Below are 23,243 nucleotides of genomic sequence, written 5' to 3' on the forward strand. Positions count from 1 at the left end.
GTCACAAGTTTATATTGGCACGGACACCTTTGTACTCGGCACTTTGAAGAACCAGTTGGGGGTTCGCTTTTCTTATGTATTTATTTCCCAAACTGCATTTTTTTATATAATTTTATATGGCATATTTATTATGAATTATTATGGATTTTTGATGATGTTTATTCAGATATTTTATACCATTTGAGCGCTGTCCCCTTTATATTCACTTGGATGTTGTTATGTATCTATTTCCAGTAACTATATCTTTGATATCCTTGTTCCTATTTTCATATCAAATTTCCGTATTGGACTGAGATAACTTGAGAATACGTAAGAATGTTATATTTATGTTTACTCTACGTGATACCATTATTTGTCTTGTTAATGTGCCAACTCTCTTTGTACCACCATTTTCTGTTTGCTTCCAATAAAAGTTTGTATACAAAAGAATATGTTATACCAGTATACATATCGCTATCAAGGCAGATATGGCAAAATTCTAACTTCAAGCTGGAAGTAAATTCCTGCATATAGAGTTGCCTTCAGTTCCTGCATGTTGTTCAGTTCTTGTATCAGGAGAAAACTGAACAGTGTTATGGTTTAGGTCGGTCAGTGTCAACAGGCTTTAGAGCAAATCAGAGCTGCTTTTCCCACAATACAAGTCTAAGGGAATGCAAAAGCAGCTTGAAGTAAGTCAGATGGAGGTTAACAGCTCTCAATGAATTCTGAATTATCTCAGAAGTGCCACAACGACCTATGCATAGGGCCATCTTTGTTCACACAGGATGAACAGGTGTTTCATACATCCATGTACAGGTAGTTCCATTCATGTCTATTGGGATGCAGTTGCTGCACGGACGTAGCGGCTGGTTCTCAATTTGACAGCCTTGCAGGTGCGGGTGTTAATCCGTGAACACTGACAGGGCTCCCTTAAAGCACTGTTTTAATGCAAGCTTCATCAGGCAAATTCATTTATTCTGGGCCAAATCTGGATTAACCTCTTGCCAACCGCCTCACGTACATTCACTGGCGGCCACTGGCAACCCACTACCACTGTGATTGGACACAGCAGGAGCCAATCAGTGGGTCTGGTGGACTCAATGTCCGCCAGGACCCACTGATCGTTCAAGGCACAGGCAGAAGTGTTAAGCAGAAACACAGATCTCTGCCTTCCCACCGTACAAGCACCCCCACACAGTTAGCAAGCACTTGCTAGGAATACATTTAACCCCTTGATCGCCCCTGATGTTAACCCTTTAACTGCCAGTGTCATTAGTACAGTGACAGTGTATATTTTTAGCACTGATCACTGTATTACTGTCACTTGTTCCAAAAACGTGTCAAAAAGACAATTTAAATGAAAAAACGAAATAAAAAAGTGTCAGTTAGTGTCTTATTTATCAGCCACAGTATTGCAGTCCTGCTATAAGTCCCTGATCACTGCTATTACTAGTAAAAAAATAAATAAATAAATAAATAAAAATATAACAATTTAAATAATTTAACAAACAATTTAACACACACACACATCATAGTTTGAATTTGATGGACTGATGTATTTTTTCAACCTCACAAACTATGTAACTATATAAATAAATATATCCCATCAGTTGTAGACGCTATAACATTTGCGCAAACCAGTCAATATACGCTTATTGGGATTTTTTTTTTTATCAAAAGAATGTGGCAGAATAAATACATATCTGCCTAAATTGAGAAAATGTATTTATTTTATTTTTTTAATGGATGTGTCTTATAGCAAAAAGTAAAAAATATTGTATCTTTTTTTGTTTATAGTGCAAAAATGCAGAGGTGATCAAATAGCACCAAAAGCACCAAAAGAAAGTTCTATTTGTGGGGGAAAAAAGGACATACTGACTACGCAGTCGTCAGTTAAATTAACGCAGTGCAAAAAATGGCCTGGTCATGAAGGGGGGTAAACCTTCTGGAGCTGAAGCTGTTAAAGCTGAACGCTAGCCAGATATAAAAGACCTGATATCAGCCTCTTGCAGTCCCTGTAAAACAGGGCTGGAGTGTGAAAGGAAGAAGCAGTACAAACCGCCATGTGTTGATGCATGCTGATATCAGGAGAAAGCTTTACGTTCGCTTGTTTCCCTCCCCTCTACCTGGTAATACTTGTCGTGCTGGTCCCAGGCCCACAGGTGAGACAGCGGAGCCCGGAAAGCATGGCAGAAGGGTTGCATACTTGTATGGTTATGTTCACATCATAGCGATTAGCATCTTGTTCATCGATTTGCATGCGCTTGTGGGTGTCATAGAAGGTCAGCCCATTCCCTTAAATGGACTGCCCTATGCATCTAAGTTGCCTGAATGAAGCCCCTTGCTCCTTTTCGGGCGACAAGCTTCATGAGAAATTGAAAGGCATGTTTTCTGCGATTGCCTTGCCACAATAGCAGCAGGATCGCATTGTGTTTTGGGTGACCTTAATAGATAATAATAACAATCATTGCATGCTGTGCAGTGATTGCCACATGATTTGGGATTCTAAATCGTGAAGTGTGAATGAAGCCTAAGGCCCCTTTCACACGGCTCCGTCCCGTCATGCTGCTCAGCGGGGGATCGATCCGCCGATATCTGCCGCGACTCTGTGTGCGGAGACGGAGGTGTCAGATCCCCGCTCTCCTCTATGGGGGAATTAGATGAGAATGGACCGCCTGTCCGTTCTCATCTGATCAGATCCGCTAGATGGATGGAAAATAGGGTTTCCATCCGTCCGGATTTGACGGACAGGATTGGATCGGATGTCAGCAGACATGTCTCCGCTGACATCCGATGCCCCATAGAGATGCATGGGGCATCCGTTCAGATCCGCCTGAAAAATGGACAAGTGTGAAAGGGGCCTTAGAGTCAGGGAAAGTGAATAGGGTGGCTGTACAGTCTCTGTAGCACCCGGGAGTGTGTAAAACCCTCCAATGCCATTCACATACGCCTTATGTCAGTGGCAATAAAAGGGTTAAAGGAAGTTGAAAAATAACAGACTTTCTGGCCAGATTAACAGATAAAAATAAAGGGAAAAAAAGAGAGAAAACGGGAAACAAAAGCAATGTTATTTTTTTTGCATAGAGCTCTTGCAGCAGAGGATAAGTCCTGAAGTTTCTGTGACTGTCTCCCCTGACTCTATATGGTCCCCAACACTAAAGAACACCCTAATTCAAAACCTCCCACTGCATGACACTTTAACAGCATAACCCTAAAATACTGCTTCAACTCTCAATATTGAGCACCAACATTTCGAGGGTTGCTTTAGCCCATGTTCACATGGGTTCAATTTGACATACGTTTTGACATATCAAATCACATCACATGCTGGAACTGGAGAGAGTCCAGAGAAGGGCAACAAAAATAATTAGGGGAATGGAGGATCTCGGCTATGAGGAAAGACTACAAGCACTGAACTTATTCTCTCTGGAGAAGAGACGATTGAAGGGGGATATGATATCAATGTACAAATACTGTACTGGCGACCCTAGCATAAGGAACAAACTATTCAGAGAAAGAAGATACAATAAGACACGTGGCCACTCACTAAAACTAGAGCAAAGGCGGTTTAACCTTTATATACGCAGGTGGTTCTTCACTGTTAGAGCACTAAGGATGTGGAATTCTCTTCCGCAAACAGTGGTATCAGCAGGGAGCATTGATAGTTTCAAAAAACTATTATTTAAAAGAATGTTTAAAAGAAGGAAAGTGTCGCGCTCAAACATAAATATAAAGTGCCTGTGCAGATATTAGATCAACAATTCATAATTAGTACCAATCAAAATTCAAAACATCAATCAATCTGTGCCCAACATTAGTGTAAAGTGCAAACAGTCCATATGCAGCATCAACCAGTCCACATATCATTGGTGTCACACAATGTAGCAGAGACTTGATAGTTAGTGCAGATTAAGCCTTCACCTCCACACTTCACCCAGTGATCTAGTAAGGTACTCCTTACCGGAAATATATGACCCCTTGATTATAGGGGGTCACATAGACATTTACCCAGCGGCGGATTCGCAGCGGGATCACCCTTACAGTGCGGCAGAAGAGGTGCCCCCTCTCCCACCGCGTCCCGGCCGTTTTCCCCGCTTACCGGAACCGCCGGCAGCAGAAAAAATTATCCGGTCCTCTTAGACAGGAAGTCGAGTGAGGGCAAGATGGCCCTCACTCGACTCTATGGTCTTGGAGGACCGAAGCAACGTCAAACGTCGTTGCCTAGCAACCGGCTTAAAGAGCCAACTTTTTTTAAACCATTTTTTTTTTCTTTTTTAGTGTCCTTGTGAGATTTGAGGACTTTTTGACCCCAGATCTCACAATAAAGAGGTCCTGTCATGGCTATTTCTATTACAAGGAACGGGATCCTGCACAGATGTCTATTAAAATCGCCCCCCCTGAAGTCGCCAAAAGTAGTACAGAAACTACTTTTGGGAAACAGTGCGGCGCCGCAAAATCAGCATTGCTGACAGTTTGCTCCGGTCTGACATGTTACATATTTTGTGAGGTTGAAAAAAGACACCAGTCCATCCAGTTCAACCTATGATGTGTGTGTGTTTGCTGTTAACCGTACATTGTATACCCCTGTATGTTGTGCTCTTTAAGGTGCCAATCTAATAGTTTTTTGAAAGGGGGTTTGGTGTAACCAAAAACTGCGCAAATGGTTCAACCGTGTATATAAATATATAAAAAATATATATATATATGTGAATAAATAAATAATTATTAATTTAAAGGAATTGCTTCCTTATAGTGAGCAGCAACAAAAAAGCAAATGTGCTGAACGATTGTTTAAAAGAAGGAAAGTGTCGCGCTCAAACATAAATATAAAGTGCCTGTGCAGATATTAGATCAACAATTCATAATTAGTACCAATCAAAATTCAAAACATCAATCAATCTGTGCCCAACATTAGTGTAAAGTGCAAACAGTCCATATGCAGCATCAACCAGTCCACATATCATTGGTGTCACACAATGTAGCAGAGACTTGATAGTTAGTGCAGATTAAGCCTTCACCTCCACACTTCACCCAGTGATCTAGTAAGGTACTCCTTACCGGAAATATATGACCCCTTGATTATAGGGGGTCACATAGACATTTTCTCCAACTCAATGCACGATCCTCAGCTCCTCTGTCACACAATAGGTTCCAGTAATAAGCCTTTAGAGCATATCTCGGATCAGGTGGCAAACATGGGTGGAATGAAAAGAGACTCTCATGGTGCAGTAAATCAAAACATGTCGCTTTATTTAAAAGGAAATGCACTTACTAGAATCTCCATAAAAGAATCGCCTTTCTCATCAAAGTATACAGCGGGGTTGAGAGCACTGCCGATCGTACAGCGCTCCTCTAACCCGGAAGTGGCTACGGTCTCACGTTTCCCTTCCCGACGTACGTTTCGTCAGTACGACCTGACGTCATCAGGGGATCATGTGACCGTATGTTTACTTCTCCTTTTTATTGAGAGTAAACCACTCGGCATCCAATCAAAACCTCCTTAGTTCCTTACTCCACCCACATGACTCGGATCGGAATCATTACGGGGGCCTGACTAGAACAAAAAGGATAATAACATAATATTGCAGCATTATCGCCGCAGCTTCTCCCTTTTATTGGAGTATACGCTTATATTAAACCCAATGCAAAAAATTGCTTAGTTTTAAACTTGGACTGCAACTATGCTTACTGGGATTTTTTAATGGAATGCCTCGTGTTACAATAAATTTATTACTTAAAAATAACAGTATTAATACAAATGCATAAACCTAATTAGACTCATTAACCATTTGTGTACTGAATATCTTAATATCTTAAATAACACGTTCTAAATTGCGGATTTGCATATTCTTTAAACATTTATTTAATATCTTTAAAACCCATGATTGGGGATGGATTATGAATTAAAATTATTTTGGTTATAAAGTTTAAAATTTAATTCCAGTTAAAATTAAAAAATTAAAAAATTAAAAATTAGATATAAAGCAATTCAAATCTATCTCAATGTTCATACCTAAAGGTTGCAATGTGTTCATTTTATATATCCATTGGGTTTCATTAATGGATATTTTTTGGGTCATGTTTCCTCCTCTCCAATGATTTATTACTCTGTCTATACCACAAAACGTCATTTTTGAGGGATCCTTATTGTGGTACAGGCGAAAATGATTGGAGAGGCTATGTTTTGGGAATCCCTTCCTCACGTTTTTTACATGTTCGTTGATACGCACCGATAGTTGTCTAGTGGTCCTTCCAATATATTGGAGGCCACAAGGACAACTTATCAGGTATGTGACGTGGGTGGACCTACATGAAATGAATTTTTTGATGTTGAATTGCTGACCAGTAACATTCGATTGGAAGGTGGTGGTTTTCCTCGGATTTTTCTTAGTTTTCTTGCACGCATTGCACCTCCCACAGCGAAAAAAAACATTCTGGTCTAGAAATGTTAATTTGCTAGTGGGTGGGTCTGGTATATTTGGAGCAATGCTATGTCTAAGATTCGGAGCTTTTCGATATATAAAAATCGGCTTTTCCGGCAATATTTTGTTCAAGGTTTTATCTTTTTTCAAAATTGGCCAATGTTTTCTCATAATGGCTTCCACTTTTTTATAATCTCTGTTGAAATTGGTTAGGAATGCTGTTTCTCCATTACTATTCTTATTCTTCTTTTTTGTTTTGAGCAGATCTTTCCTAGGCATTTGTCGCACAAGTTCTCTTGTTTTCAATACTTCTTCCAATTTGTACCCTTTCTCAACAAATCTAGATGTTAACAGATTTGATTGAGTCAAATAGTCCTCCTCTTTCTTACAATTGCGTCTTATGCGCATGTATTGTCCCTTCGGTATAGCTCCCAGCCACTTGGGATGATGGCAACTTCTTGTGGGAATATAACTATTCCTATCCGTGTCCTTGAAGAAACTCTTGGTACAGATCTGATTACCCTCTTTTACCAGAGTCAGATCAAGGAAATTCACGGATTCAGTATCCCAAGTGGCTGTGAACACCAGCCCATATTGATTGTCATTGATTTCTGCCAGGAATTTTTTAAGGTCCTCCTCAGAACCACTCCATAAGACTAGCAGATCATCAATGAACCTTTTGTATAAGGTTAGAGATGGGTTAGGGTTCTTGAAAATGACCTCCTTTTCCCATTGGCCCAAAAGGATGTTAGCAGCACTTGGTGCATATTTGGCACCCATTGCCACACCCTTGATTTGGTTGTAGTGGCTACCATCGTGCCAAAAATAATTATTGCCCATTGCCAGGCCAAGGGCATCACATATAAACTTTTTTTGTATTGGTGGAAGATTGGTTTTTGAGTTCAGAGCAGCAATGGTAGTGTCTATCACATCTGATTGCTTTAAACTCGTGTACAACGATTCCACGTCTATGGTCACTAAAATGGTGTTCGGTTGTACTTCTAATTCTTCTAAGATGTTGATTAGATTTATATATCTAATTTTTAATTTTTTAATTTTAACTGGAATTAAATTTTAAACTTTATAACCAAAATAATTTTAATTCATAATCATGGGTTTTAAAGATATTAAATAAATGTTTAAAGTATATGCAAATCCGCAATTTAGAACGTGTTATTTAAGATATTAAGATATTCAGTACACAAATGGTTAATGAGTCTAATTAGGTTTATGCATTTGTATTAATACTGTTATTTTTAAGTAATAAATTTATTGTAACATGAGGCATTCCATTAAAAAATCCCAGTAAGCATAGTTGCAGTCCAAGTTTAAAACTAAGCAATTTTTTGCATTGGGTTTAATATAAGCGTATACTCCAATAAAAGGGAGAAGCTGCGGCGATAATGCTGCAATATTATGTTATTATCCTTTTTGTTCTAGTCAGGCCCCCGTAATGATTCCGATCCGAGTCATGTGGGTGGAGTAAGGAACTAAGGAGGTTTTGATTGGATGCCGAGTGGTTTACTCTCAATAAAAAGGAGAAGTAAACATACGGTCACATGATCCCCTGATGACGTCAGGTCGTACTGACGAAACGTACGTCGGGAAGGGAAACGTGAGACCGTAGCCACTTCCGGGTTAGAGGAGCGCTGTACGATCGGCAGTGCTCTCAACCCCGCTGTATACTTTGATGAGAAAGGCGATTCTTTTATGGAGATTCTAGTAAGTGCATTTCCTTTTAAATAAAGCGACATGTTTTGATTTACTGCACCATGAGAGTCTCTTTTCATTCCACCCATGTTTGCCACCTGATCCGAGATATGCTCTAAAGGCTTATTACTGGAACCTATTGTGTGACAGAGGAGCTGAGGATCGTGCATTGAGTTGGAGAAAATGTCTATGTGACCCCCTATAATCAAGGGGTCATATATTTCCGGTAAGGAGTACCTTACTAGATCACTGGGTGAAGTGTGGAGGTGAAGGCTTAATCTGCACTAACTATCAAGTCTCTGCTACATTGTGTGACACCAATGATATGTGGACTGGTTGATGCTGCATATGGACTGTTTGCACTTTACACTAATGTTGGGCACAGATTGATTGATGTTTTGAATTTTGATTGGTACTAATTATGAATTGTTGATCTAATATCTGCACAGGCACTTTATATTTATGTTTGAGCGCGACACTTTCCTTCTTTTAAACAATCGTTCAGCACATTTGCTTTTTTGTTGCTGCTCACTATAAGGAAGCAATTCCTTTAAATTAATAATTATTTATTTATTCACATATATATATATATTTTTTATATATTTATATACACGGTTGAACCATTTGCGCAGTTTTTGGTTACACCAAACCCCCTTTCAAAAAACTATTAGATTGGCACCTTAAAGAGCACAACATACAGGGGTATACAATGTACGGTTAACAGCAAACACACACACATCATAGGTTGAACTGGATGGACTGGTGTCTTTTTTCAACCTCACAAAATATGTAACATGTCAGACCGGAGCAAACTGTCAGCAATGGCGATTTTGCGGCGCCGCACTGTTTCCCAAAAGTAGTTTCTGTACTACTTTTGGCGACTTCAGGGGGGGCGATTTTAATAGACATCTGTGCAGGATCCCGTTCCTTGTAATAGAAATAGCCATGACAGGACCTCTTTATTGTGAGATCTGGGGTCAAAAAGTCCTCAAATCTCACAAGGACACTAAAAAAGAAAAAAAAAATGGTTTAAAAAAAGTTGGCTCTTTAAGCCGGTTGCTAGGCAACGACGTTTGACGTTGCTTCGGTCCTCCAAGACCATAGAGTCGAGTGAGGGCCATCTTGCCCTCACTCGACTTCCTGTCTAAGAGGACCGGATAATTTTTTCTGCTGCCGGCGGTTCCGGTAAGCGGGGAAAACGGCCGGGACGCGGTGGGAGAGGGGGCACCTCTTCTGCCGCACTGTAAGGGTGATCCCGCTGCGAATCCGCCGCTGGGACCACCCTTTCCTGAAAGTCGATTGCCCGCCATTTTTAAAAATACTGGGGTTATGGCAGCTATCTGCTGCCATAATCCCAGTATTTAGTGTCAACGTACCGACGTAAAACTACCGTGGGCGGTCGGTAAGTGGTTAAAGAATTTAGTGGAATTTGATGAGAGAGAGCTAAGTAATGAAGATTTATTAGAGTTGGAAGCACAGCAGCACTTAGAACAGGAAGAGGAAGAAAAGGAGGAAACAATGGAGGAAGTACAAAAGAAGTTCACAGTCAGGGGGTTAGCTGGCGTGTTCTCAAAAGTGAATGCAGCTTTATTACAATTAGAGGGTATGGACCCAAATGTAGAAAGGTTCTTTTAAGTGGAACGGCAGATGAAGGAACTTATGCAATATTGTTTGACGAACAAAAGAAAATTACTAAGCAGAGCACCTTAAAAGAATTCTTCTTGCAAGCTACCCGTTCTATATTTTCCCAGTTCAATAATTTCCTTGTTGTCTCATCTACAACTCATGATGACTCTGCTGGTAACTCCAATGATGACTCTGTCCACCCTGCTGGTAATTTCAATGATGACACTGATAACCCTGATAAGCACCATCGCCCTTTGAAGGATTTGATGACTAATACTGTATATTACTCTAAATGTCTACTATACAGTATACGTTTACTTTTTTTGGGCACTGTACATCATTATATCCCGTACAGTACTTCAGGATTTCTTTTTTTTTTTTCATATTTTTTGTTCTGTACTTCTATATGCAAATTAAAACAACTTTATTGAGTTGGAGTTTTGTGTTTAGACCTTTTTTTTTTCTAGAATACAGTACAGTACAATAGTTAAGAATGCTTAAAATATTGAAAACTTGTGGCTCCTCGTTTAACCACTTTACCACCGGAGGATTTTGCTGTCTTCCGTCCAGGCCACTTTTTGCGATTCGGCGCTGTGCGACTTTAACTGACAATTGCGCGGTCGTGCGACGCCATACCCAAACGAAATTTACGTCCTTTTTTTCTCACAAACAGAGCTTTCTTTTGGTGGTGTTTGATCACCTATGCGATTTTTACTTTTTGCGCTATAAACAAAAAAAGAGCGTTTATTTTGAAAAAATAACAATATTTTTCACATTTTTTTATATGAAATTCCCCCCCAAAAAAATGTAAAAATCAAATTTTTTTAAAATTTTTGGCCAATTTGTTTTCTGCTACCTATGTTTGGTAAAAAAAATCACGATAAGCGTATTTTGATTGGTTTGCGCAAAAGTTATTGCGTTTACTAACTAAGGGAAAGATTTCTGTCATTTTTGGTGTTTTTTTTTTTAACGTGTAATGGCGGCGATCTGCGATTTTTTTTTGCGGGACTGCGACATTGCGGCGGACAGATCGGACCCTTGACTGACATTTTTGACACTTTTGGGGGTACCAGTGACATTACTGCAGTAATCAGTGCTATATATATGCACTGTTACTGTAAAAATGACACTGGCAGTGAAGGGGATAATTTTATTGGAGAGGGAGGGGTTAATGTATGCCTGGTGCTTACTGACGTGTGGGGGGGGGGAGGTGACTTTGTGAGACAGGGACAGATCGGATGTCCAGCTATGCTGAACACTCCGATCTATCACTCCCTGTCACTATGGAGATCCGCCCGCTGTGTTTACACACAACGGGCGGATCTCCAGACTCGATCCCCGACGATCGGGTAAGAGCAGCGGCGATCGCCGCTGCTCCTCCCCTGGCCCGACTCCCGCTGTGAATGAAAACGCGTGAGCGCCGCCTACAGGGGGAGGAGTCCAGCGACGTAGGTCTACGTCGCTGGACGGGATCGTGGCAAAGTGCCGCAGTAGCCTCCATATGAGCGGAGGTAAAGTGGTTAACGACCAATTTGTTTAACGACCTGGTCGCTGGAATGGAACCTGGTCATCAAGTGAGGAGTACCTTTAGCTGTAAGTGCTAGCTCTACTAACCATGTAAATCAGATATTTCAGTGAGTTTTATTGCATAACAATAGAAACAGACATCTATGGCACGTATCACACAACCTAGGGGCTAAATTGTAGAGTATGCCTACTTACAGAGTGGCAGAAGGAGAACATCTGTTCCCACTAAAGTTAAAGTAGAACTATAGGCAAAACTTTTTTTTTTTTTTTTTTCATTTTGGATAGAGTAAGAGAGGGTTACTACCCCCCCCCCCCCCCCAGGTCACCAGAACTAGTGCTCCCATTAGAATATTTCCTCCCTATTACTTTTCTGGGACAACCCAAAATTTGTGATTTTTCTTTTACTTTCACTTTCAATAATAATGATAAACAGGACCAAAAGAGAGGGTGAATCTCCTTTACGGGGGCACAGACAGCAATAAAGACTGACAGGTGTTCTAACCCCTCTACCCTCTATCCAAAACTAAAAAAAAATGTGCCTGTATTTATACACTATATTACCAAAAGTATTTGGACACCTGCCTTTACATGCACATGAACTTTAATGGCATCCCAGTCTTTGTCTGTAGGGTTCAATATTGAGTTGGCCCACCCTTTGCAGCTTTAACAGCTTCAACTCTTCTGGAAAGGCTTTCTATGAATTAGAGCGGAAACTGCGAGCCAGGCCTTCTCCTCCAACAATAGTGTCTGACCTCACAAGTGCACTTCTGGAAGAATGGTCGAACATTTCCATAGACACACTCCTAAATCTTGTGGACAGCCTTCCCAGAAGAGTTGAAGCTTTTATAGCTGCAAAGGGTGGGCCAACTCAATATTGAACCCTACAGACTAAGACTGGATGTAATTAAAGTTCATGTGCGTCTAAAAACAGATGTCCCAATACTTTTGGTAATATAGCGTACTTTAAAGCGGTAGTAAAGTTAGCGAGAATGAAAATGGAGGGAGGGTCATGAAATGTACCCGCCCTCCATATATGGGACCGTTGCTAGAAGTTACTGCCTATAAAAAGGGGTAAAAAGAACCGTTATATGCAGTCGGTCAGCGGAGCACAAGAGGAAAGTTCAAGTTTTTGCTTTCTCCTGTTTTACCTGTCATGGAATCGTTACTCAGACAATTGATGGAAAGGGCTGGCGGTGATGATGGTGAGGCATGGATGTTACGCTGCCGCTGTCTGCCTCCGGTTGTTCCCGAGCCACCTATTCCCTCTCCGGTTATTCTGCCTTCTTCCTCCATGGCTGGGTAGAGTGACGTATTTCCTCTTCCGGGTGCTTTTTCGGTCGCTGCTGATGCAACTTCATTTCAGGATCCACCTATGGCTGCTTCGGGTCCATCTGACCCCGATGACGATGTCCGGTGTTGTCACGTCCGCCCGGTGTCTATTGCCGGAAAAGAGCGAGAGGTGGACGGCAACATTTTTTATTCAACTGTAAGGGTTCTATCCCTGTAAAAGGTGTGCAGTGTGTTCTGTAAATTATCTTAAGAACAGGAAATACACTTCTTTTCAATCCAATGTCACCTAAAAAAATGATGACATTGACCAATTGCTTACCTGTACCACCAAAAATGTTGTGTATGTTATCACCTGTCCCTGCGGTCTACATTATATTGGCCGCACAGTGCGCGCATTTCAAGTGCGTATGAAAGAACATACTGTATTGCTAATATAAAAAAAGGATTTTCAAAGCACAATCTTTCAAAGCACTATGATCTTTGTCATGGTATGAACCCAGTGGGCACATCATTTATGGCAATTCAACAATTTTGTCCCCACTGGAGAGGTGACAATGTTAGAAGAGGCATTTCCCGTCTTGAAACAAGATGGATTTTTGATTTTAAATCTTATAGGCCTTTTGGTTGAAATGTGGACTGGGATATCAATTCATTTATCAGTAATAGTTGATTTTTGTTGCTTTTTTTGTTGTTAATTATTGTTTGTGTGGCGGTGTGGTATGTTTCGGTCCGATGAACTGGCCGGCCCCCCCTTTTTCTGTAATGCCAGTATTTTTGGTTGCAATCTTACCTGTGTTGGATATGATTGCAATTTTATGAGCTTATGTTGGGGATTTATTTTTACCCTTTTTTATATTCCCTATTACTATTTTAATATTAGCTTATTTGATATGTCAGTAGAGTAGCTCTTTGATATGTCAATTTTATTGTGCCCTTTATTGCTCGCCTATGTTCCACTCCATTGGTTTGGCTTTATTTTAAAATGTATTTTTAATTAGTGTCATAATACTTTATTTGTTTATGTCCCCTTTAAATGATTGGGCCGCGTCACTAGGATAATACATGTCCTTTTTCATCTGTGTGGGGTTCCGGATGTGGATGCGGGTTTAAGTGGACACCTTTCCGGTTGGTGGAACGCTCACTGCGGCTTCCCGCAGTCCGCTCCGTGACACCATCTTATTATATCCAGGTTAGCGGGCCGATGATGACGAGTTCCGGTTAAGAGGAACGTCACTTCCGGCTTCGATTTCCGGGCGGAGCGGTTGTTGTTTATTCCGCTCCTGCCCGAGTGCCACCTCATTTTTATTATTTAATTATAGAATATGATTGGGGGGCAAGTGAGGATATTGTTACATATGATTATGCATCACTTTTATATTATTTGCGGTTTCATGACCTCCGACCTCCATTTACTTCCGGTGCAGCACCTATTTATATCCTGATAGGTGCTATGTGGCCATGCCCCCTGATGATGTCAATTGTGACGAAACATGTTGGGAGGAGCTTAACCACATGATACTGGCATGCTACTGGAGGTCGGCCATATTTTTGGATGAAACAAACTTACACCGATTTTTACCTATGGAATTCATGTGAGTACCCTGTGTGCAGACTTCTGCAATGTTCTAATAAAGCCTTGAAAGGATGTCTGCGCAATGATATTTTTATTATTTTTTTACATTTACAACGAAGATCAATTTATCTGTTTAGTCCATTCCACTGGACTCTTATACCAAAGCAATTGATGTTCATGTTGCCCGGTTGGATTGCACTCGTTTGCTGGTTTGATTGGATCATCTGCGATTGATGTCCGTATTATTTGATTCATCTTGCTTTGAATGCTGTTATTTCTGGACCGTCTGGTAAGAGGCTGCATGTTTCCTACCTTCCTGGTGGTGGATGTTTAACCTTCACATCATTTTGATTTAATTTCATTGGGGGATCTATTGGAACTTATTTTTTCTGAGCGCAGCTATTTTATTTGAATTTTATGATTATCCTTCACCAATAGGACATTGTGCCAGCTGCTCAGTATTTGCCCTTCTTTGGACTTTGCATTATTTATAATTATGTCTGTGTCCTAGCTCAATTATTTTTTGATTTTACAAAAATTTCTCTGTTTGGGAATTAAACTATGATCTCTATGTAAATAGGTGTCCACAGCCTTATAACCATGATGGTGTGAAATAATGGGGTATAAAGATGTCACATCGGCGGTGGCCATAATATAACCCTCTTTCCATTTGATGGCATCAAGAATTTGAATAACCTGAGTGGAATCTTTAGGATAAGATCGAGTTTGAGAGATCAAAGGTTGCAAAAAGTTATCCACATATTTGCCAACCCTAGAGGTTACTGAATCTATGCCCCTACTAATTGGCCAGCCTGGTGGATTATTAGGGTCTTTGTGTACCTTACAAATACAGTGGGTACAGAAAGTATTCAGACCCCCTTACATTTTTCACTCTTTGTTATATTGCAGCCATTTGCTAAAATCATTTAAGTTCATTCTTCTTCCTCATGAATGTACACATAGCAACCTTACTGACAGAAAAACACAGAATTGTTGACATTGTTGCAGATTTATTTAAAAAGAAAAACTGAAATATCACATGGTCCTAAGTATTCAGACCCTTTGCTGTGACACTCATATATTTAACTCAGGTGCTTTCCATTTCTTCTGATCATCCTTGAGATGGTTCTACACCTTCATTTGAGTCCAGCTGTGTTTGATTATACTGATTGGACTTGATTAGGAAAGCCACACACCTGTCTATATAAGACCTTCCAGATCACAATGCATGTCAGAGCAAATGAGAATCATGAGGTCAAAGGAACTGCCTGAAGAGCTCAGAGACAGAATTGTGGCAAGGCACAGATCTGGCCAAGGTTACAAAAAGATTTCTGCTGCACTTAAGGTTCCTAAGAGCACAGTGGCCTCCATAATCCTAAAATGGAAGACGTTTGGGACGACCAGAACCCTTCCTAGACCTGGCCGTCCGGCCAAACTGAGCTATCGGGGGAGAAGAGCCTTGGTGAGAGAGGTAAAGAAAAACCCAAAGATCACTGTGGCTGAGCTCCAGAGATGCAGTCAGGAGATGGGAGAAAGTTGTAGAAAGTCAACCATCACTGCAGCCCTCCACCAGTCGGGGCTTTATGGCAGAGTGGCCCGACGGAAGCCTCTCCTCAGTGTAAGACACATGAAAGCCCGCATGGAGTTTGCTAAAAAACACCTGAAGGACTCCAAGATGGTGAGAAATAAGATTCTCTGGTCTGATGAGACCAAAATAGAACTTTTTGGCCTTAATTCTAAGCGGTATGTGTGGAGAAAACCAGGCACTGCTCATCACCTGTCCAATACAGTCCCAACAGTGAAGCATGGTGGTGGCAGAATCATGCTGTGGGGGTGTTTTTCAGCTGCAGGGACAGGACGACTGGTTGCAATCGAGGGAAAGATGAATGCGGCCAAGTACAGGGATATCCTGGACAAAAACCTTCTCCAGAGTGCTCTGGACCTCAGACTGGGCCGAAGGTTTACTTTCCAACAAGACAATGACCCTAAGCACACAGCTAAAATAACGAAGGAGTGGCTTCACAACAACTCCGTGACTGTTCTTGAATGGCCCAGCCAGAGCCCTGACTTAAACCCAATTGAGCATCTCTGGAGAGACCTAAAAATGGCTGTCCACCAACGTTTACCATCCAACCTGACAGAACTGGAGAGGATCTGCAAAGAGGAATTGCAGAGGATCCCCAAATCCAGGTGTGAAAGACTTGTTGCATCTTTCCCAAAAAGACTCCTGGCTGTATTAGATCAAAAGGGGGCTTCTACTAAATACTGAGCAAAGGGTCTGAATACTTAGGACCATGTGATATTTCAGTTTTTCTTTTTTAATAAATCTGCAACAATGTCAACAATTCTGTGTTTTTCTGTCAGTATGGGGTGCTATGTGTACATTCATGAGGAAGAAGAATGAACTTAAATGATTTTAGCAAATGGCTGCAATATAACAAAGAGTGAAAAATTTAAGGGGGTCTGAATACTTTCCGTACCCACTGTAGATAATAGTTGACAGGAATCCTCAGTGAATTAGGTACAGGAAAGCTCCTTTCTTTTTTAGTAAGCAAACCATCCTCAAAGCCTAACTGGATGATCCTCGTTAGATCATTTTTATATTGGGAAGTGGGATTGCTGTTTAATAATAGCACATAAGTATCAGTATCCGAAATGATTCTATTCATCTCAGATTTATAGGATCCCTTATCAAGGACCACAATTCCCCCGCCCTTATCCACAGGGTGGACAATAATGTCAGTCCTAGCTTTAAGTGACTGGAGACCATCCTTAAACTTTTTACTATTTCTATTCATTGGAATTCCATTCCATTTGTTTTCAAGCGTCAGGTCTTTTACTTTCTGGCAAGCAGTTCGGAAACACTCACCTTGGGGATCAGTGTTCATCTGCACAGACACTAAAGTTAAAAACAGTTACATGGGATCCTAAGACCATATAAAGACATCATCTGCACAGAAACTGGTGACAGATCTTTCTGCTCTACTGTTTTAACACTGCATATGAACTTTAATTACAGGAACGCTGCCTTGTGCCTGTGTCTCTCCCCACAGCAGCTGAAAGCTGGAAGAAGAGGGAAAAACTATCTTTCAGCTGCTGCAGAGAGCCGTGCAGGGCTTCCTTATGTGCCCTTCTGCCCAACTGCACCAATTCCCTTTGCTGTTGGGGCCCCCCTGTGTCTCCAGGCCCCCTACAGGAGGACCGTTGGTCCCCCCCCCTATGAACGGCCCTGCCTGGGGATTTATCAGTGTGTGGCAGGTCAACATCATTGGGTATCATTGTAATTAACGAGGATCTACATCACTGAGCGATGTGATTGATGCTGGATTTGCATCAGGGGACATTGTTTACCCTTTTTTGGTAGGGAAGTTTTTTTTCTGATAACCACTTGACCTCTGGGAGGTTTTACCCCCTTCATGACCAGGGCATTTTTTTGCTATTCAGCACTGTGCCACTGTAACTGGCAATTGCCTGGTCTTGCAACACTTTACACAAATCACATTTTTATCATTTATTTCACACAGATAATGCATTATTTTGGTGGTATTACATTACCAATGGGTTTTTTGTGTCATAAGTGAAAAATGTTTTTTTGAAAAAAATAAATAAATAATTTCTACTTTATGTACTAAAACATATCCCCCAAATTTAGGCCAAAATGTATTCTGCTACATGTGGATAACAAAAATCCCAATATGTGTATGCTAATTGGTTTGTGTGAAAGTTATAGCGTCTACAAACTATGGTATATATACTGGAATTGATGCATCTGTAGACGCTATACTGTAATGGCGGTGATCAGTGACTTATAGCAGTGGTTCTCAACTCCGGTCCTCGGGACCCACCAACAGGCCAGGTTTGCAAGATAACTAAATTACATCACAGGTGATCTCATTTGCTGCTCAGTGATTGCAGTATTCTAGTCTGCATCCCTCAAGGTAATACTTAAAATCTGGCCTGTTAGTGGGTCCCGAGGACCGGAATTGAGAACCACTGACTTATAGTGTGACTTTGATAGGGTGGCAGACAATCAGGCACTAACAGACATTGACTGGGAGGATCGCTAACTGACACTGACATCGCTAGTGACACCAATACAGTGATCAGTGATAATACTCTACACTGACATTTTATTAATGATACTGGCTGGGAATGGGTTAACATCTAGAGGCAATTAAATGGTTAACTGTGTGCCTAACATCAATCACAACATCCAGCAATGTAGATCCCCAGCAATTACAAAGACCTGCCAACTGACAATGTTACCCTGCCGCCTCGCTGCACTACTGCAGCAAAACTAAAGATCCCCAGAAGCATTCTATTTGTAAACAAACCAGCCAGAGATTCTGTGTGATGTCAATGATCAAACATGGTCATGGTCATATCCATGCTAAATGACAGATCTTTGGACAGCTTGTTTACAAACAGCAATTGGTGAGCGCCGGTTCACATACACGCGACGCTACTTCCCGGGGCGACCTCCGAGGTCCGCAGCTTCCCTATGGGAGGCGACCTGCGGCGACCTGTGAGGCGACCAGGTCGCCTCACAGGTCGCCCTAGTGTGAACCGGGGCTATTTCTCACTGGTGGAATGGTGAAGCCTGACTTTATTTGGCCAGTTTGCCTGTCAGTCCTCCAAACTGCGAATAATTTGGGTTGAACCCTCATTCAACTCAAACCCAAAACACAGAGTCAGGAGGCAGGGACTGAATATTGTCACTATATAAGAGGAAGTGCCTGAACAAGAACCTTCATAGCAGGATAACCAGGTATTAATTTAAAGAAGATATTAAAAATCTATTTTGGAATTACTTTAATATGATAACGTCTTTTTGAGGTTTACATAGTTTCATATAGTCAGGTCCATAAATATTGGGACATCGACACAATTCTAATCTTTTTGGCTCTTTAATTAATTTCCGTGGTGTTCTGGGTCTTTTGGTGTTGATGAGCTCACCGATGCGTTCTTTCTTTTTAAGGATGTTCCAAACAGTTAATTTGGCCACAACTAATGTTTTTGCTATCTCTCTGATGGGTTTGTTTTGTTTTTTCAGCCTAATAATGGCTTTGGATCTCATATTGAGAGTTGACAGCAACAGATTCCAAATGCAAATAGCACACTTGAAATGAACTCTGGACCTTTTATCTGCTCCTTGTAAATGGGATAATGAGGGAATAACACATACCTGGCCATGGAACAGCTGAGTAGCAAATTGTCCCATTACTTTTGGTCCCTTAGAAAGTGGGAGGCACATATACAAACTGTTGTCATTTCTTCACCTTTCACCAGATGTGGATGTGAACACCATCAAATTAAAGCTGAAAGTCTGCAGTTAAAGCAAATCTTTTTTGTTTCATTTCAAATCCTTTGTGGTGGTGTATAGAGCCAAAAAGATGAGAATTGTGTTGATGTCCCAATATTTATGGACCTGACTGTAGTAGGTAAGATTGAATAAAGACAATAGTCCATCCAAATCAACTTGTGTAATTGTAAGTGTATCAGTGCCGATAATCGTTTCCCATATACCTGAATATTGTGTTTAATAAGATGCATGTCAAAAGTCTTTTAAAAATATCAATATTCCCCGCTGACACCACCAATTGTGGAAGAGAGTTCCACATCCTTATCGCCCTGACAGTGAAAAACCCTCTACACAGCTTAAGTTTAAACTGCTTCCCCTCTAATCCCATTGTGTGGCCACATGTCCTCTTACATTCCCTGAGACTGAATAGTTTTTTTCCTATGATGGGATCACCATTGAGGTATTTGTAAATTGCTATCATGTCCGCTCTCAAGCGTCTCTTCTCCAGGGAGAATACATTTAGTGCTTGTAGTAATTGGGATCCTACAGTTCCCTTATTAATTTTGTTGCCCTTCTCTGCACTTTCTCCAGCTCCAACACATCCTTTCGGAGGACTGGTGACCAGAACTGGATGGAATACTCCAGATGTGGCCTAACCAGAGTTTTATAAAGTGGCAGGATTATAGTTTTATCTCTGGTGTATATCCCCTTTTTTATACATGCTAATATTCTGACGGCTTTGCTAGATGCAGCTTGACACTGTATGCTATTGCTCAGTCTGTCTTCTACTAGGACCCCAGATCTTTCTCAATCCTTGATTCCCCTAGAGGTTCTCCCTCTAGTGAGTTACTTGCATTTATGTTTTTAGCCCCACGTGCATTACTTTACATTTCTCCACATTAAACCTCATTTGCCATTTAGTTGCTAAACCCAATTATTTTGTTCAGGTCTTTTTTTAAATTTCAATATCCTGATGTGAAGTTACTGCCCTGCTTATTTTTGTGTCATCTGCAAAAACTGAGATTGAGCTATTTATCCCATCCGATATATAATTTATTAATAAATTAAACAGAATTGGTCCCAAGACAGAGCCTTGGGGTACCCCACTTACCACTTCAGACCAGTCTGAGTAGATGTTATTTATCACCACCCTTTGGGCACATCCCTGTAACCAGTTTTCTATCCAAGGTCTACAGACCTCAGTTTGTAGATTAAGCAATTATGGGGAACTTTATCAAATGCTTTTGCAAAATCCAGATACACCACATCCAAGGCCTTCCCCTATTTAGATGACAGCTAACTTCCTTGTAGAATGTTAACAGATTGGTCTGGCAGGAACGATCCTTCATAAACCCATTCTGATTACTACTAATGATACTTTTTTCATCAGCAAATTCTTGGATATAGTCCCTTATCATCCCCTCCAATAATTTACCTACTATTGATGTTAGGCTGACTGGCCTGTAGTTTCCAGGAATTTGTCTCTACCCTTTTTTGAATATTGGTACCACATTGGCTTTTTTCCAATCAGCTGGTACAATTCCTGTCAGTATTCTATCCACAAAGATTAGTAAAAATGGTCTAGCTATAACCTGTGTTATTTTGGGACTCTCGGGTGTAAATGCTTATTTACACATATGCGATGTGGAAACCCTGCAAATCCACTGTGGGTTGCCTATTGTACTCGACTCACAAGCTCGAATGGGGATGCTCAATGCGAATTGCTGGGGGTGTCAATACAAAGTTAACGACACCCTCATATCAGTTCGCATATCGCAGTGTGAACTGTCAATTCGGACATAAATTGGATCGCATAGGTGTTAACACCCATGTCATCCGATTCTGGTGCAGACGAAAAAAAAAGGTCCTGGGCGACTTTGGTCCGAATGCGATGCAAATTCAGCCAAACAATCTGTATGGCTAAATTCGCAATGCACAGACATCACATGTGGTTTGCAAAGCAGTGCGCTGCAAATCACATGCGATGTCTGACATTGCATATGTGTGAACCAGCACTAGGTGACTGGGGTTACATTAAGCAGAACAAAACTCTTATTGGTTGAGGTGTGAGCTCTCACTATAATCTGCAAGTAAGCATAGCCTTACCTAAGCCTAACCTATAGTGTGGCCCAGTGGTTATTGAGGACAAAACACTGTGATCTAGTTCTGGCTATTCTTGTGGTAAGTGCTTTGCGCCCTTCCTAATTTAAACAAATCTAATCAATCAATTTAGCAATACTATATTACTATAATGAGTTTAACCAGTGTTTATTCATGTGTACTGTAAAATAGAAAGTTAATGGGATAGTTGCTTGTTTTGTTCCCCCCCACCTTTATATTTTGTTTTGACATAAACTGGTCCACCACAAAAGTCAATTAATTTACTTTTTCTGAACACCGTGTTGGTGATTATCATCTCTTCCTTCCTGCTGCTCTAACTGCTGTGATACTCTTCTCTTTCTCTGGGTCTCAGAATAGTTTTTAGCATTAGATCATGGCTGTATTATGAACTGTATCCATCCATTCTGCCAAAGGTGTTATCGTCAGTATTCAGTTGCAAGTGGAATCTGCCCTGGTGTTTTTGACCCTTTGTGGTCAGTGCTTTGAGGTGAGAGGCCATTCTATCTGGTGGTGTATTTGTAGTTTCAAGACCACAGCATTGGCTCTCAGTGCATCTTTATCCACACGGGGCCCTTCCTCCTTTGCATGGACTATATTTCCTATTCAATTGATTCATTTTAGTTTTAGCGCTGCACTAATTTCCTATTATACATGCTCTTAATTCATATCTTGCTGCTGCAAGCAGTGTTCACCTTCATTTGGTGAATCATGATGCTGAAGGTACAGTGTGCATGGACTTTGGTGATTGGTCTGGAAGACTGGTGTCATTAGGCTCTCTCCCCCAACTCATAGGCCTGGATTTGCTAGACACGCCAGAGGAAGGAATTAAAAAATTGCAATTGTAGATATTTCTCCATTTGGCTAAGGTGCGAAACATGGAATCACTTGGATTTCCATAAGCACAGCATGCTGGTGAGGGCGGGTGGCGGGTCATGTGACAGAGTGGTCCTCATGTCCTTCATGTTTCCCTCCTAGTTGGGCACCAAGCAAGGGTCACATGAGAGGCCTACCCCAGGGTGGGATCTTTGTACAGGGAAAAAGAGAAAGTTCCCCTGGATGCGGGACTTTTAAGGCAATAGACCATCGACTAAGTAAAAGTGTATGTAAAAATGTATACATTTATTAAGGACATAAAAAATTATAAATGACATACAATGATAAAAGATAATGAACATAACATGCGATATAGATACATCACTGGAGAAATATGGAAGGCAAAGCATATGTAATCTCCGAAACTTTAGACCTTTCGGGTAAAAACCCTTTGTCCGAAGGTCAGTTGGGGTACAATTCTAAGTATGGATGGAAAGAATAAATTAGTTTAGTCTCATAATACAATACTTTTAGACAGTGAGAGAATATACATTGCATTTGTTGTACCATGAGATATCTAAAATAATAGAAAATACGTAGAAGTATGTATACGCACCACTCGCTGAGTTTCCAGATTATTTTAACCGCATATAAAGAAAGCTACCGCAGTTCAGAGGGTCTGCAGCGCTAAATAGAGGCACACCAGTCAGGGGAAGGCGATGAAGAAATCCCCCAAAACAAAAAGGGGGGGGGGAGAGGGGAGTAAGAGAGCCAGCAAAAATTGGGTCAAGTAGAGGTCGTGTTGTAGCTTGTGTGTTAGTTTTGTTACATTCAGGCACTGCTGTATTTAGGCCTAGGCCGACAAGGCCTCGGCCTAGGG

The sequence above is a fragment of the Pelophylax lessonae genome (genome assembly GCF_965119305.1).
Source record: "Pelophylax lessonae genome assembly, chromosome: 12".
In the NCBI taxonomy this organism is placed as follows: domain Eukaryota; kingdom Metazoa; phylum Chordata; class Amphibia; order Anura; family Ranidae; genus Pelophylax; species Pelophylax lessonae.